Below are 15,000 nucleotides of genomic sequence, written 5' to 3'. Positions count from 1 at the left end.
TGCCAATACCGTGTCGTCAGTTAAAGGACGTCGTTTAAAGAAGAGGAAAGAGTAGTGCATATGTCCCTTGCGCTATGAAATAAAAGGCAATTAATGAAATTGGCGAGGGATCTTTGAAGGTCAATGATGAGTAAAAGAGAACGACCATACACAAGACAACTCTTCTGGGAGAAGGACAATCCAAAATCAAACCATTGTTCTCTAGTCTTTGGTAGTGTCATAGCCTCTGTAACTTGGTCTTCAACTGTCTTGGATTAGAGTTCTCTTGCTTGAGGGTACAGTAAGGCACGCTATTCTATCTGTTTCCGCATTTCCTTACCTCACAGGGCTATTTTCCCTCTTGGAGCCCGTAGGCTTATAGTATCTTGATTTTCCAACCAGGGTTGTAGCTTAGATGATAATAATAATAATAATAATAATAATAATAATAATAATAATAATAATAACAAATATCTTCAATGTCCTGAACCCTCTTTCAACAACAGCTAGGGCTAGCCAATGACTACTGATGACTCAGTAGCCATAACACCAAAATCTCGAATTCTGGACCCGCAGGTTGCGATGCTTTGAGGTTTCACTAAGCTTCGTTTCATCTTATTCGTTTTATTGACGAGGATAAATAGGAGCAATATTTCATCTTGCTTCGAAATGAATGTTAGTGGATTGTGAATTAATTTAAAAAAAAATGTATCTTAGCCACTTAAAAGTAATATTTATTGCACGCATTGCCAATCAGCGTAACACATTAAATCGGTATGATAGCAACGAGGGGAAAAGATTTTTCAGCAGTCACATAGACATCAAAACATTAGAAATTGCTAACATCTATATAACAAGACAATGAAAAAAAAGGTATTCGTCAAATGTATAATTCAGGAAGCCAGAAAACTCAAAAGTGATCATCAAATGTGTAATTCAGGATGCCAGAAAACTCAAAAGTAATCAAATGTGTAATTAACGTCAACTCTTACTGATTAAATAATTCATAAAATGTCATTCAATACATACATATAAAGACGCTTAAAAATGGGGGAAAAAAGAAGCATTAATTTCGAGTTTATATAAAATATGTAAAAATACAAAAGACCGATAATGCTCTCATCTCAGCCAACCCCCTCCCCCCCTTCCCTTCCACCCATGGCCCATTGGCGCAATTCAAGCTCGATCGGAATAAACCTGTTTGTTTATAGTGCATTATTATAGGCAGTGACCCAAAAATTATTGCTTCGAAATAATTACCTGATTATTATTCAAAACAGAGTGTGTAAACATAAATTGTCCGGTTACAAGAAAGGTTCGGACGAGGCTTCGCACCTACTAAAATTATATAATATATATATATATATATATATATATATATATATATATATATATATATATATATATATTCATATATATATATATATATATATACTGTATATATATATATTCACATATTGTATATATGCATACATATATTAATGACCAGACATATGTACAGTACACACACATGTACATACACACACACACACACACACACATATATATAAATATATATATATATATATATATATATATATATATATTATATATACAGTATACCTATATTTGTATTTATATACCGTATACATACATATATTCATACATACATACACGCACACACACACACACACACACACACACACACATATATATATATATATATATATATATATATATATATATATATATATATACATAATTACACACACACACACACACACACACACACATATATATATATATATATATATATATATATATATATATATATATATATATATATATATATATAAGTGTACAGTATATATATATAAGTGTATATATATATTACATATACTTTATAACAATTTATATAGATATGCATTTCAATAACCACGTTAGATATACGGAATTTAAGTACAGCATTGTCTTGATTAGGAGTAATTCATACACACACACAAAAAAAAAAAAACATCCATGTAAATTGCAATGTATTGGCAACGTGCGTATGGGACGAATAAATGTTCAGCGGAAATGTTCATTTTATTATTCAATCGTTTAGAACTTATTAACATACCAATAAGATTGATGAAAGATACATAATAATTTACAAGAAATACCACCTTCTTTCCTATTCTATGTAATCGGCAAATTACAAGGGTTCATAAAAAGTAAATAATAACTGTAAAGTAAAACAGCCAATGATCATAATCTCTAAAATAGAAATGGCAGTTGGAAACTTCATCAAAGATACATAATAATATCAATTCGAAATATCGTCTGCTTCTTTCCTCTTCTATGTAATCTATAAATTCGCAAGATACTTAAAACAACTTTAAAAGTTAAAGAGCCCTTCATTTTCATCTACTGATCAGGATTTCTAAAATGGAAATAGCAATTTGCTAAGTTCAATGCTCAATTTCTCTCTTAATAACGGACAGGAGATTCTTTGCGAAGCGTTTCATTCTCTTTATTAATTATTATTATTATTATTATTATTATTATTATTATTATTATTATTATTATTATTATTATTATTATTACTACTACTAGCCAAGCTAAAACCCTAGTTGGAAAAGCAAGATGCTATAAGCCCAAGGGCTTCAACAGAGAAAAATAGCCCACTGAGGAAAGGAAACAAGGAATAAATAAACGATATAAGAAGTAATAAAATATTAAGATATTTAAAAAAAAAACATTAACATTAAAACAGATAATTTATATATAGACTATAAAAAGACTGATGTCAACCTGTTCAGCATAAAAACATTTGCTGCAATTTTTAACTTTTGAAGTTCTACTGATTCAACTACCCGATTAGGAAGATCATTCCACAACTTGGTCACAGCTGGAATAAAACTTCTAGAGTACTAAATAGTATTGAGCCACATGATGGAGAAGGCCTGACTATGAGAATCAACTGCACACACAGTATTGCGAACAGAATGGTAATGTCCGGAAACATCTGAATGCAAAGGATGGTTGGAATTAAGAAAAATCTTATGCAACATGCATAAAGAACTAATTGAACGACGGTGCCGAAGATTAATATCTAGATCAGGAATATGCCAAAGGAAGCATCGAGGGATTTTGCAATATGCAGAAGTGCTCATAAGTGTAATTGCAATCTAGCAACGCGCAGAATATTGTAAGATATCCATATTGATGATTGCTGTATTCGAGTGGAACGTTAATTTTTTTTTTTTGTGATGGATATGTTATTAGTCTTATATTTAGAGATGATTATTTTTCCTTTCCGAGTTTTCATGATGTTCTTTGTGTGTGAGCCCTCTCACTTGTGTTAGTTGTCTATATATGAAGGGGATATTTCTGCGCCTTTTCTTGTTATTGAAGCACTATTCACTAAAATTCATATTATTTTATCATTAAAAGGAGACTGACCAGCCCCATGAGTCAAAATTGACTCACACAGAGCTGGCAAATTAAACTTCATAGATATATGCTTTCTTACTGTGCGCTTTTTTTACAGGCATGTGTAAATATGTATAATACTTTAACATTTATACTATATTATTAAGATGACACATCCAGAATGGATATGGTGCAGGAGAAAGATGTTGTTAACATGCCATTAATTCAAAATTTCATGAAACCAAATTTAAAAGTTTTATGATTTCATTAAAAATAGCTAATTTTATTATGGTCTCTCGAATAACTTGTTTAGTTTCCTTAAACACATCTGCATTAATCATCCAATGAATTAGCAAATGGTTTTCTGCATTCTTATCTACTCTTATTTTATTTAAATCCTTTTTTTTTCTTTTGGTTAACTTTTCCTCTGAGCAATATATTCTAAACCATACTTTATTTATAATACCCTATTTTTAAAGTATTTTTTCCTCATTTCTATCGCCACCAGAATTTAGGGAGATATTTTTATTAGTTCACATAATCGACTCATAAAACTTGTGTCATCTTTGTTAATCTCATTCCTCCTTACTTTCACGAAGTTTTATTCGCCTCTTCACCTACGACATCTTTTTTCTTTTCTTGGCAACAACTCCTTATCTCACCCTTCCAACTTTCACTTATTTTAAACACCTGGAACGATTTATAAAATGTTAGCTTAACTTTTAAAGTTTAAAGAATCGTGATTAACTAACTTCTATAGTATACTGGTATACAGCAGTCCCTCGAACCAGCTCCAATATGGTATGCATTCTAAGTTCGATATCTATGCACTGAAATGTTCCCTCTTATCAAAACTTAATCTTTAAACTTATATTAATAAGGTTCATCATCCGAGTAGTTTACATAGATTTAGTGACAAACATATATGGTGTTTTATTTAGAGCATGAATATATTTCCCTTTGTTCCTCAAGGTTCTATTATAGACCGGCCGTCTTATTTGTTTTTTTCGTTTCTAACATCACCTAAATTTTCAACCAGCTTAATGTTATATCGGTCAGCACTCACAATACAAAATGCTGATATTTTCTCCACTGATTAACATGTTTATATCCTGAATGTGTTGTCTGTCATTATTACAAAAATATATAATTTTTTTTCCTCTTAAGATTTGTTTGAAGTTCCTCTGTTCACTTAAGGTAACCGGGGCAACAGACATAGATCTATAATGCCATTGAGAAGATAAACCTTCTAATCTTGTTATAGAAATTAAAGTATTTCTATTCCTAGAGCAATGTCTGAGAATTTGTGTAGGATTTACCAATTTTTAATCAGGAAATTTTCCCGAAGGAAAATATCGTCTCGATGGAATAAAGTAAAGAAATAAAATGCAGCAATTGAATCAAATGAGATAATATAAAACGTTTAGCACAACATGAAACTGTTTCGTAACAATGGAAATAGACTGAACACTAAAAGATTGGGGAAACCTTTGGGATCAGCGAAAGTAATTGAAGCAATTTTATTATATCTGACAAGAACCGAGAAATTATTGCTTTATGTAATGCCAAAGGATATTTTTGAAATTAAAAGAGGGTCACCGGTAGTTAAAATAATAACCCCCTTCCTTCATTGAGCTTCTTTTGTGTACCATTACTTTCAAGAGTCGCCCTCTTATTTTATTATAGTTTCAGTGTCTCTAAAGGTTAAGACCTCTCTCTCTCTCTCTCTCTCTCTCTCTCTCTCTCTCTCTCTCTCTCTCTCTCTCTCTCTCTCTCAAATTAGCTATTGTTAATGTTCATTGCATAGTTCCGTAGCAAGACGCACTCTGCGACATAATGTGCGTAGGTTGTATTGTGTTTCTCATTGTTCAGAGAGCGACAGATTCTGTAGACTGCAATAAGACACCTTCCTTATCCCGAGAGGGGAGGGAAGATGAGAGGGGGGGTGGGAGATGAGGGGGGGGGGGGTCGGAGATGAGAGGGGGGAAGATGAGAGGGGGGGAAGATGAGAGGGGGGGGGGAGATGAGAGGGAGGACACCAAGACGAGAAGGGGACGTGTATGAATCAGTTGCATCCCAGACTGCAGAAACTAACATATACCCTTCCCACTCCAATCCCCCAGACAATCCCTATCTCCTTGGCATTTCTACTTCCATCCCTCAAGAATCCTTCTGTTCCATCTGCAGTTCGCCTCCTGGAATAAGTACCGCATCTTTCAACAGGTATTCTACCCGGGCCAACCCTTATATGATTTCCCTTTTCTAGTATTTACATCACTTTCTCATTTGCAATTCTCCCTACCCCATCTATAATTTCTGCTAACATATTGACCTTTTCTCTTCTTCTGTATTCCAACGCCTTCGTCACTTTTCATCTGCGCTTATTCTTTCCCAAACGTCTACCCAATTCTCCCTTTACTTTCTTTCTTTTAATTAATTACCATCTTCTATTTCCCCCACCCACCCCAAAAAACCCACTATAGCTTACCTTCAACCCACTGCTTCTATTCCTCCCCTTCTGTAACATGTCCACTTCTTTCACCTCTTCCTTCTTTCAGAACAGCGACTACTACCACGTCAGTCTCTCCCTTTCCCAAGACGTCCCTCTACATGCTCCTTCTTGTCTTCCCCTCTCAACACACCCAAACATCCCCTTACAAAATCTTACTCATACACCCCCCCCCCCCTTTTCCAGCACTTCTTCTATCTCTTCCCCTCCCCCAGAACACACCCCGTCTTCCTTCCTCTCCCATCTTTTCTATCCTGCAACAAACCCGCGCATTTCCTCCGGCGTCTCTAGCAACATCCACCGGAAGATTTACGATCCTATGTGACAAAGGCGAGGCTAAATATTTATAATTGGTGGGGACACTGCAGGCCATGGTAATTGTTGTGGCAAGGCTCCCATGGTGTCCTGGGGGGGGGGGGGGGGGTACAACTGAAGGATGGGGGTATGATTCGCTCTTTTAAGTATTTACGAGGCGAGTTTCTGAATACGTCGTTAGTCGAATTTTGCAATATTCACAAGACCGGAGTCTTTGATATTCGGATGCATCGCTGCACTTGATGGAGCGGGTTACACATTATACAATATTCATGGTGGATCTTCAGGTACGGCTTATTGCATGGATCATTTTGAATAAAAAATTAAGCAGAACGTTCCATTTCCAGATTAAGTGCAATTAAGTATTCATTCAGCAGGTTTAGTTTGTATTTGATTATTGATAAGGACGAGGATTTCGTAATGATGCATTCATTGGTTCGCTCTGATAGGAAAAGAAGTTTATTTAAGTCTTCATCATCAGTTAATAGCCCACTACAAAACAAAGGCCTCAGACATGTCCTTCCACTCGCGTCTGTGTATGTTTTTTTCCATGTCAGTCCACATCTGCAATCTCTATTAGTTAGCCAATCCATTGTCTTTTCTTCCTTCCCCTTATTCTTTTGCAATCTATAGGGACCATTCTGTTATTCGTAATGGCCATCTATTGTCTGTCATTCTCATTATATATCCTGTCCAGGTCCATTTCGTTTTCTCACAGGTTAGAATATCCTCTACTTTAGTTTCTTCTTGTACCCATGTTGCTCTTTTTCTGTCTCTTAATGTTATTCCCATCATTATTCTTTCCATAGCTCTATGAGTTGTAACTAGCATATGTTCTAAGGTTTTAGTATGGTTCCAAGCTTACGATTTTTAAGTTAATACTGGTAGGACGATCTGATTAAATACTTTTCTTTTTAGAGAAAATGGCATCTTACATTTTATAATCTAATTTTGTTTACCAAATGCTCTCCATCCCATGTTTATCTTTCTTTTCATTTCGGTCTCGTGTCCTGGGGAAACACTGTATATTCATTAACAATCTCTAGAGGTTCGCCCATCACTCTTATTTGATGTCTGCATTGTCCTTTTACATTTCCTTAGTTTTACTCATATTCCTTTTCGGTCCTACATTTCTGCTTTCGCTATTCAAATCTTCTATCATCTTTTGTAATTCCTCCAATGATTCCCTAAACACAACTATATCATCAGCATCCCCATGAATATTAATTCTTAAATTTTCCCAATCTAAATTCTTAAAAACTACTTCTAGGCATGCTGTGTATATTTTAAGAGAGATGGGGTTTCCCTGTCTAACTCCTTTCTCAAACCGAATATATATATATATATATATATATATATATATATATATATATATACATATATATATATATATATATATATATATATATATATATATATATATATATATATATATATATATATATACAGTATATGTATATACTGTATATGAAGTACCAGCTACCAATCATAAAAACGTTGCTTCTTCCATACAGCCGTGAATCATTTTTTATTCATCAGAATATCGTATACTTATGGCTAGGAACCAGAATGTATCATATTCATAATGGAATGATATTTATCAAATATTTCCACTCCTGGAACACTGTATTTGTATTTTTTTTTTTCTTACCTTATCTTTTGGAGGGTTTTATTTTTCCTAAAATATAAAAAAGCTGCAAACAGCTTCCAAAATGTTATTCCAATCTCAATCTTTAGTTTCCTGGGAAAATGTTTTTCACTCTGTATCTATCTATCTATCTATCCACATATATCAATTTCCACTTGTGTAATGAGTAACTGTTTGCAACACAATCGGTGTTTGTTTTGGATGATCTAAAAGGTGCATTCAATTTGGTTCCTACTGAAGAGTATTCTTGTGAAAAGACAATAATTCCTATGTAGAATGCCTTCATAATAAATGTATTTAGTTCGTGTGTGTATTGTGCTGTTTGGAGAGAAAGAGCAATATATAAAAACCCTTACCTTCCTAAGTAAAGGAAGAAGATTTCTCTCTCTCTCTCTCTCTCTCTCTCTCTCTCTCTCTCTCTCTCTCTCTCTCTCTCTCTCTATGAGGATAACAGTCCTTGCAAATCTAAAGCAACAAAAGCGAATCTAGTGTCTTATTACCTCTAGAAGGTTTACTACACCAGGAAAGGTATAATTCATTCTCTTTGTTATTTGCATCATTATTGATACATATTTCATTTGGTGGTTTATCATACCAGAGAGACAAAAGAAATATAACCAATCACACAGAGGACTTGACCAATGTTTCATTTAAACATTACTTCACCACACAGATGTTATCTTTGAATTTTCCTTGGTATAGATAGTAGGTTGGCCAGCGTACCAGTCACCCGTTGAAATAGTACCCCTAGAGAGTTATTGGGTCCTCTTGACTGGCCAGACAGTACATTAGACCCTCCTCTGGTTACGAATCATTTTCCCTTTGCCTACACATACACCAAATAGTCTGGCATATTCTTTACATATTTTCCTCAGTTCTCATACATCTGACAACATCGAGATCACCAAACAGTTCTTCGGTCAAGGTGTAATGTAATTGTTCAGTGGCTACTTTCCTCTGGTAAGACTCTTCAGCTAGGGTAAGCAACTCTTCTAGGAGAAGGACACTCTAAAATCAAGCCAATGTTCTTTAGAATTGGGTAGTGCCATAGCCTCTCTACCGTGGTGTTCCACTGTGCTGGGGTAGAGTTCTCTTACTTGAGGGTACACTCGGGCACACTATTCTATCTCATTTCTCTTCCCCTTGTTTTTTTTTTTTTAAGTTTTGATAGTTTATGTATGAAAGATTTATTTTAATGTTGTTACTGTTCTTAAAATATTTCATATCAATTGTTCATTACTTCTCTTGTAGATTATTTATTTCCCTTTATCCTTTCCTCACTGGGTGAGGCGGAAGGAATAAATATTACTTCTCCTCTTTTTCAAAATCTTCATGACAAATCATTTATCATAAGCACTAAAGCAAAGAAACTCGTGTGCAGTTCATAAATAATAAAATGGGCATTATAATTATAAATGAATGCATAGCACTGTTACGTAGTTTAATGTGCTTCAAGGGGAAGAGGGGTACAAGCATTCCATCTGGAAGACAAGGGGGCGCCAGTCTGTAAAAGTTTGGGAACTACTGAATTTATGGGAACTGTATCGCACGCGTTTCATACACGATCATACACTGTATTGCTATTGTTGTTTTATCTCTCACCCTCTCCCGCATTGATAGTAGAAAACCCTGTTTAAGCTTGTTATTGCGTGTTTCACATTGCTGTCATGTTTACGCCATTGTTGCCCTCAACTGTTTGTATATAAGCTCTTTATCTTGTTCAATAAACTTACTTATATTCAACTCGCCTCTCTGTTAGTACCCATGACAGCTACGTTGCCACAAAACCGACATTCACAATGTTCCGTAGATTTTCTTAACAATCGGTACATCGAAATTATTTCCAACAGATCTTACATCATTCTTTAGAAATAGTGAAAAGAATCGGTTTTTGTTTGACTGTGCGATTGACTTTGATTGCCATAATTGACTTTTTGTAAGTTGTTTAGCTTCTAAGCAAATTGAATTAGTTTGACATGCTCGTTCGTTTCTTAAGTACACCTATCTGATGCAGATATATTCCCGGGGAGTTTCTTTCTTTCCTGGTGGTAGCGTCCTTGCCCGGTGATTGCCAAACTGGGGTTCGAGTCCCACTCAAATTCGTTAGTTCCTTTGGCCGCCCCAACCTCACCATCCTTGTGAGTTAAAGAGGGGGGCGGTTGGGAGAGCCTATAGGTCTATTTGCTGAGTCATCGACAGCTATTTCCTGGCCCTCCTTGTTCCTAGCTTGGGTGGAAAGCGGGCTTGGGCGCTGATCATAATGTAATATAGTCAGTCTCTAGGGCACTGTCCTGCTCGTTAGAGCAATGTCACTGACTCTTGCCTCTGCCATTCATGAGCGGCCTTTAAACCTTTACGGTCAAACTGTGGCAGCGTTTTGTATGACTGTGCGTAAGCTGTAGGGTACAGAGAACTGTGATGCCACTTGTTTCTCTTGGTGGTTGATTTGCTAATCCATATTTGATTCTTTCGATTTGATATTTTCAGGTTGTTGAAGTCTATTTCTCTTCCATCTTTTCCTATTAGGACTTTTGGTAGCATGGAATAGGACTTCAGAGTCAGTGAATAGATATCCTTCAGCAGCGTGCTCACACTACAACAAAAACAACAACAACAACAATAATAATAATAATAATAATAATAATAATGATAATAATAGTATACCGCATATGAAAGACCCCTGGCATGACGCACGCTTACGCTCCTTTGTGTGTGTGTGTGTGTGTGTGTGTGTGTGTGTGTGTAATCCAATGAAGGTGACTTCAGGCCGACAGATTTTGGAACATACATACGAACGCCCGTAGCATCTCCAACTTCGTATTCTGCTTTCTAGGTTCCACCTCCCCCAGAGAATACGGGGTTTCATTTCAGTGGCTTCAGGTGAGTTTCGTATTCTATTGGTAAGCCTCATTAAAACTTAGGATGACTTCATTTTGAAGCCAACGGGCTTCTCCCAACTCCCCGCATTAATGTGGTTATGTCAGGCATTGGTACAGCAGTGATGCGAGTATTGCTTTGGAAATGCTGTTACTGATCACAAGGATACTACTACTACTACTACTACCACTACTACTACTACCACTACTACTACTAATAATAATAATGATGATAATAATAATAATAATAATAGACAATAAAGATATAAATAATATTAGGATTAATAGAATGCTGTTACTGATTACAAGGATACTACTACTACTACTACTACTACTACTACTACTACTACTACTAATAATAATAATAATAATAATGGATAAGGAAGATATAAATAATATTAGCATTAATATACTTTTTCGTCTAAGTAGTAATTGTAGTAGTAGTAATTAGGGTATACAATATTTAAGTAGGAAATGAAAAAAAAAATTAAAATGTTTTATCAACATTATATTCAAAGAACTTATTCCTGGAACTTCCGCAGTTTTGCCCTGATGTTTCATAATTAATTCCTCTAAAACCCTGAAGATATTGACAATAGTTTACAAAAACTCCGTTAGACTTCACAATTAGAACTTGTTCTAATCTCACATATTCTTTGATGTTTCTCGACTGTTTAATGTGACGTCGTTGTTATTTTTTTAACGGTTATTATAACCCAATTACTGAGGGTTTTTAGAATTAATTAGGTTATTAGAAGGTGGAACTATATGTTGGATTAATAAAAATACTCAAGGTGCGTTCTTTTCGTCTTATACTGGTTATTAAAGATATCTAGCCATTATTTACTTTACCGTATACAGGTTGAACAATTTCAAGGTTTAATTTTCTCGCCAGCAGGTAAAAAAGTATTCATCATATATTATTTCCACTGTGTACTGGTTAAAATATGCATGCGTATTATTTCCCCTGTATACTGGTTAAAAATATGCATGGTTGACCTTTTGGCAATGCAAGTGAAGAAATATCGAGTATATTCTTTTCGGTGTATGCCAGTGAAGAAATATCTAAAGTTTATTCTTTTGTAATGTGCTTTAAAAATACGACGAGTATTTCATACTACATAAGACTTATTATACTAGGAGAGTGCGTTGATTCTTTACACCTATGCGTTTTAAGTTGTTTTAAATGCTTGCCTGCTCGTATGAATAGCTGTAATAATAATAATAATGATAATGATAATAAATAAACAATAAATAACAACAACAACAACAACAACAATAATAATAATAATAATAATAATAATAATAATAATAATAATAATAATAATAATAGTAACAACTTTACGAAAACACCATGGCGTGTCTAAGAATCTTGGGTATTAAAAGTCCACAGTTGCATATATATATATATATATATATATATATATATGGGAACTAATTAAAAATAAAGGGGACAAAAATAAGAAGAAAAGGGAGTGTTATTCAGTGTCAGGATTGTAACAAAAGTTACAATGGGGAGATTGGTAGAGTGTTGCAAAGTCGTTTGCAAGAACACAGTTGAGCTTGCTATGTTGGCCTCCAAAACTAGACTGTGGTTAGTCATGCTCTAGACCTTGACCAAATAATTGACACCAATAACACAGAAATAATCTATAGAGACTTAGATTAAGAGAGTACTTTAAGGAGCCTTGATTTATGCAATAGACACTTGACATTTATGAATCTTTTAAACAGGAAGACAACATAATTAGAAATATTTTTTTAAATGTTTTTGAAACCCTGAAAGTGCCAGTACTTCTTGCGATCCTCTGCTTTCTCATACACAAGGTTATGGCATTGTTGCAATTGGCCATACCAATTCCAACACCAACGGATAATCACATATGCAAGATAGCGGCATTAACCTATCGGAAAATAGACCGCAGCCAAGACGATCGTGAGGAATCCGTAATAGGCAACAAAACATCTAGTTACTTGGCGACTAGCTATTTGAATATATGATCGTTCACTCGTTGGAAAACTGCATCTTCCTTTTCATCTGTTTTAGCTTCGGCTACTACTTTGCTTGTTTAGTAACTTTTATCTTGCAATGTGGATTTTTTATTTTAGTAAACTTACCAATAATTATGAAACTTTTCATTCTTCAGCTGGAGAGTCACTTTGAATTAAAGTGCGAAAGTTCCTGTGTTTCGAATATACAACGATATTCAATTGAGGATTTTAATACCCAAAACAACAACAACAACAACAACAACAAAAATATTAATAATAATAATAATTATTATTATTATTATCATTTTAATGATAATAATAACAATAATAATAATAATGAAAATAATAATAATAATAATAATAATAATAATAATAATAATAATAATAAAAATAAATATCAATTATTATTATTGTCATTGTTCATGAGCTCCAGTTCTGACGAATATCACATCATAAAAAAAAACCCAGGAAGTTTAATGTTTCCCCCCTTTAAGGATCGAATTACAAAAGTAAAATGCTATCACACTTGCGTTGGTAACTTCGATAAAAAAAATTGCGATATCTTTAAGGTTCTCTCATTCCATTAAAATGGTCGAGCCTTTGAAACTAGAGATTTCAGAGTGTAGAAAAAAAAACAGGGAAAAATCAAAGTTCAAGAGGAATACAATTTCAGTGTCGCAACAGGTTGCGTCTGTCTGTCTGTCTGTCTGTCTGTCCACAAGAGATATCATTATAAACTTATGAATATTTGTGTTATTTCATTTCGCGTTGGTAGATAAATTTACTATTATTTTTCCCCCTAAAATGACATAAATAAATAAATAAATGATTAAATAAAATATATGATCGGTGTTATTTCATTTCGCTTTTATAGGTAAACTTAAAAATATTCCGTTGTTCACTAAAATGACATAGATAAATAAATGATTAAATAAAATATAGGATTAGCGTTATTTCATTTGACATTGGTAGATAAATTAAAATATATTAAGTTTTCCCCTAAAATGACAAATGAATAAATGATTAAATAAATTATAAGATTAGTGCTATTTCACTTCGCACTGGTAGATAAATGAAAATATATTAAGTTTTTCTCTAAAATGACAAGTGAATATATGACTGAATAAATGCAGGAACAGATAACTTGGAGTAACTGTTTTAAACATTTCAAACACTTACAGACATCGCTGAAAAGAACACCAAAGGGGGCTTCAATCCTAAAGGCTGGCGTTACAAGAAAAATGGTCATCGAGACTGTTACCTGACTGCTGGTTCTCTTCTATGCAACTTTAGTGGAGGTTATCCAGGAAAAAAATATCCTGTTTCCATGTAAGCCTTTATAGAAGCATTGACATAATTAGCTCTTATCTACCCTTATGAGGGAAAATGACAACCGTACTACAATCATTATACAGTATGTATGTGCATATATATATATATATATATATATAGGCTCATGTGTGGCAAAAAACTGACAACGTTTTATATAAACAAAAGCCTCATAGAATAAAATAAAAAGGAAAACTTTCGTATTTCAACTGTTCAAAATACACTACTAATTTCGAAATAACCGTACGAGGTAGTAATTTGCACCCAATGGGAATTATGAGTGATAAGTACTGTACACTTACCCTAAGTACGATTATTGGTAATTGGAAGAAAGCGACTAAATGGTGCTTTTTATATACTAAGCAATGATCCTCGGATGTTGCTATTTCTGGTTAGGTATTGAAGACTACACAGATTCTGGGTGAAAAATTGGTGAGACCTATCACATATACAGTATACATATACGGTTTTATATGTGTATATATATATATATATATATATATATATATGATAAATTTTGCAAATTTTTACGTGTTTTTCATATTCAAATAAGCCATATATATTTTTGATATATTTGTTCGTGGCCAAGTGGGTTAGTCACTGTCTATATAAGCTTGCCGACCAGGGTTCGATTCCCGGCCGGAGCCAAGCTCTTGTCTTTGTGAGATTTCGCCTGGGTCTGTGATCCCGAGGTTGTTAAGAGAATCCAGACATTAATATATCAAAAATATATATGGCTTATTTGAATATATATATATATATATATATATGCATATATATATATATATATATCTATCTATATACACACACATATATATATATATATATATATGCATATATATATATACTTATATATATACTTATATATATATATATATATATGGATATATATGTATATATACTTTAAATATATATATAAGTATATATACATATATATGCATATATATATATATATATAT

General features: G+C 33.6%; 1 protein-coding gene across 1 annotated transcript in view; it reads left to right on the top strand.

The window, feature by feature from the left end:
* LOC137640644 (uncharacterized) overlaps positions 1 to 15,000 on the top strand; it is a 490,175-nt gene that overhangs the window by 193,086 nt on the left and 282,089 nt on the right. The window lies entirely within an intron of this gene.

This window comes from Palaemon carinicauda, chromosome 5 (assembly GCF_036898095.1).
Source record: "Palaemon carinicauda isolate YSFRI2023 chromosome 5, ASM3689809v2, whole genome shotgun sequence".
Lineage (NCBI taxonomy): Eukaryota > Metazoa > Arthropoda > Malacostraca > Decapoda > Palaemonidae > Palaemon > Palaemon carinicauda.
Note: the sequence above shows the minus strand (reverse complement) of the source record. Positions and strands in the feature narration are given on the sequence as shown.